The 3,610-nt window shown below is 50.2% G+C and overlaps 1 non-coding gene across 1 annotated transcript; it reads left to right on the plus strand.

The window, feature by feature from the left end:
- Window positions 1–352: 352 nt before the first annotated feature.
- trnam-cau (transfer RNA methionine (anticodon CAU)) lies at window positions 353–424 on the plus strand. Its single transcript has one exon. It is a non-coding gene; the product is annotated as a tRNA-Met (tRNA).
- Window positions 425–3,610: the final 3,186 nt, after the last annotated feature.

The raw sequence follows: 3,610 nt of genomic DNA on the forward strand, positions 1-3,610 counted from the left end.
GAGGGTTGGAGCTCTGGTGTAGAGCGCAGGATGCAGATGACAGGATACAATGTGAGTTAGGGTTAGAGCTGTAGTGCAGGGTGTAGAGGGTTAGAGTTAGGGTGCAGAATGCAGAATGTAGAGTTAGGATGCAGAATGCAGAGTGCAGGGTTAGAGATCTGGTGCAGAGTGTGGATTATTAAAGTTCTGGAGCAGAGGGTACAGACACAGGATGAAATGGAGAAGGTTGTTGCCCGGCAACCACGAGCTGCATCGAAAGTCGCGTGACACTGAGTTGACGTCAGTCACCCATACAAAGCTTGATGATGTGTCATGCAGCTACTTATATATGGTGCCGCCCCTTTTACCCATCAGCAGAGTGGCGCAGCGGAAGCGTGCTGGGCCCATAACCCAGAGGTCGATGGATCGAAACCATCCTCTGCTAAGCATTTTATGTAACATTTACTCACACCTTCCCTCCTAATGTTAACTCTCATTCACCACCCTCTGCTAACTCTTTTATTTAACACCTTCCCTCCTAATGTTAACTCTCATTCACCACCCTCTGCTAACTCTTTTATTTAACACCTTCCCTCCTAATGTTAACTCTCATTCACCACCCTCTGCTAACTCTTTTATTTAACACCTTCCCTCCTAATGTTAACTCTCATTCACCATCCTCTGCTAACTCTTTTATTTAACACCTTCCCTCCTAATGTTAACTCTCATTCACCATTCTCTGCTAACTCTTTTATTTAACACCTTCCCTCCTAATGTTAACTCTCATCCCAACTTCCGGTAATTTCCAGTTATATTTACTTTTCAAAAGGGCAGCATCTCAACTTAGCTCAAATAAGGCAAATAGTATGTTGGCCTTTAAAAGATAAATACTTGGAATTATATCATAGAAGTTTACAGCACAGAAAGAGGTCATTCGGCCCATCGTGTCTCTGGCGAAGAGCTTTACCACCGGGCGCCCCACAGTGCTTCACAGACAATGAGATGCTTTTTGAAGTGTGTTTATTGCAAAGGGGTTATAGTTCAGGAGTAAGGAAAGGGCGCACAGGGACACAAGAAATAGGAACAGGAGTTGACCATTCGGCCCCTCGAGCCTGCTCCGCCATTTAATATCATCATGGCTGATCCGATCATAGACTCAGCTCCACTTCCCTACACGCTCCCCATCACCCTTTATTCCCTTATCATTCAAAAATCTGTCTGCCTCCGCCTTAAATATATTCAATGTCCCGGCTTCCACATCTCTCTGGGGCAGAAAATTCCACAGATTTACAACCCTCTGAGAGAAGAAATTCCTCCTCATCTCAGTTTTAAATGGGGAGCCCCTTATTCTGAGACGATGCCCCCTCATTTTAGTTTCCTCTATCAGTGGAAATATCCTCTCTGCATCCACCTTGTCAAGACCCCTCATTCAATAAGTTTCAATAAGATCACCTCTCAGTCTTCTGAATTCCAATGAGTAGAGGCCCAACCTACTCAATCTTTCCTCATAAGTCAACCCCCTCATCTCCGGAATCAACCGAGTGAACCTTCTCTGAACTGCCTCCAATGCAAGTATATCCTTCCTTAAATACGGAGATCAAAACTGTACGCAGTACTCACCAATACTCTGCACAGTTGTAGCAGGACTGCTCTGCTTTTATACTCCATCCCCCTTACAATAAAGGCCAACATTCCATTTGCCTTCCTGATTACTTACTGTACCTGCATATTAACCTTTTGTGTTTCATGCACAGGGACCTAAAGTACTGCAGCACTTTGCAATTTTTCTCCATTTAAATTATAATTTGCAGGGGCAGTACTGAGGGAGTGCCGTACTGTCGGAGGGGCTGTACTGAGGGAGCGCTGTACTGTCAGAGGGGCAGTACTGAGGGAGCGCCGTACCGCGCTGTCGGAGGAGCAGTACTGAGGGAGCGCCGCACTGTCGGAGGGGCAGTACTGAGGGCGCGCCGCACTGTCGGAGGGGCAGTACTGAGGGAGTGCCGCACTGTTGGAGGGGCAGTACTGAGGGAGCACCGCACTGTCGGAGGGGCAGTACTGAGGGAGCGCCGCACTGTCGGAGGGGCAGTACTGAGGGCGCGCCGCACTGTTGGAGGGGCAGTACTGAGGGAGCGCCGCACTGACGTGATTTATGCCGTGGTCAATTATAAAGTCTTGGAATTCTGCGCTGGTGAAGCACGGACCATTGTCACTGACCAATATGTCAGGGATTCCGTGCATTGCAAACATGGTTGCGAGGCTCTCCACAGTGGTGGAGGTTGTGCTCGAGTTTAAAATGGTGCATTCGATCCACTTTGAAAATGCATCCACAACTACGAGGAACATTTTGCTCATGAATGGGCCCGCATAGTCTACGTGCACCCGCGACCACGGTTTGGTAGGCCAGGGCCAGGGGCTCAGTGGAGCCTCCCTGGGGGCATTGCTGAGTTGGGCACAAATGGTGCACCTTCGGACGCAGAGCTCCAAGTCCGCGTCAATACCAGGCCACCAGACGTGGGATCTGGCTATGGCCTTCATGAGAACGATCCCCAGGTGCTCGCGGTGGAGCTCCCGGACAAATGTCTCTCTGCCTCGCAGAGGCATGACTACTCGGCTGCCCCACATTAGGCAGTCTGCTTGTAGTGATAGCTCATGCATGTGCCTGTGAAAGGGTTTTAATTCCTCGGGGCAGGCATCGCGAGCCTCTGCCCAGTCACCGGTTAGGACACATCTTTTTACGAAGGATAACGTGGGGTCGCTGGCCGTCCAGGCTCTGATTTGGCGAGCCGTCATGGCGAACCTGTGGACTCAAAGGCATTGATTGCCATGACTATCTCACAGTCCTGTTCGTCAGACCCTTCCGTGGTCGCCATGGGTAGCCTGCTGAGCGCGTCGGCACAGTTGTCTGTGCCTGGTCTGTGCCTTATGGTATAGTCGTAGGACGCCAGCATGAGTGCCCACCGTTGAATTCGCGCTGAGGCGTTGGCGTTTATTGCCTTGCTCTCGGATAGGAGGAACGTGAGGGGCTTGTGGTCAGTTTATAATGCGAACTTGGCCCCGAAAAGGTATTGGTGCATCTTTTGACACCATATACGCACGCGAGTGCCTCCTTCTCTACCATTCCGTACCCGCGCTCCGCCCGTGAAAGTGACCTGGAGGCATAAGCTATGGGTTGTAATTTGCCCGCACTATTGACATGTTGCAAAACGCACCCGACCCCATACGCTGATGCATCGCATGTGAGAACTAGCTTTTTACCTGGGTCAAAGAAAGTCAAAACACTGTTGGAACACAGAAGGTTGCGTGCCTTATTGAAGGCGCGTTCCTGGGCGTCCCCCCAAAACCAATCGCACCCTTTTCTGAGTAGCACGTGGAGAGGCTCCAGCAGCATACTTAAGTTCTGCCTAAAGTTCCCAAAGTAATTGAGTAGTCCGAGAAAGGCGCGCAGTTCTGAGACATTTCGGTGCCTGGGTGCCAGGCGAATTGCTTCTGTTTTGGACTCTGTTGGGCGGATTCCATCAGCGGCAATCCTTCTGCCCAAAAATTTAACCTCGGGTGCGAGAAACAGGCACTTGGATTTCTTGACTCGTAAGCCTACCCGATCCAACCGCTTTAGTACTTCCTCCAAATTACG

The sequence above is a fragment of the Pristiophorus japonicus genome, chromosome 30 (genome assembly GCF_044704955.1).
Source record: "Pristiophorus japonicus isolate sPriJap1 chromosome 30, sPriJap1.hap1, whole genome shotgun sequence".
NCBI classification, from domain to species: domain Eukaryota; kingdom Metazoa; phylum Chordata; class Chondrichthyes; family Pristiophoridae; genus Pristiophorus; species Pristiophorus japonicus.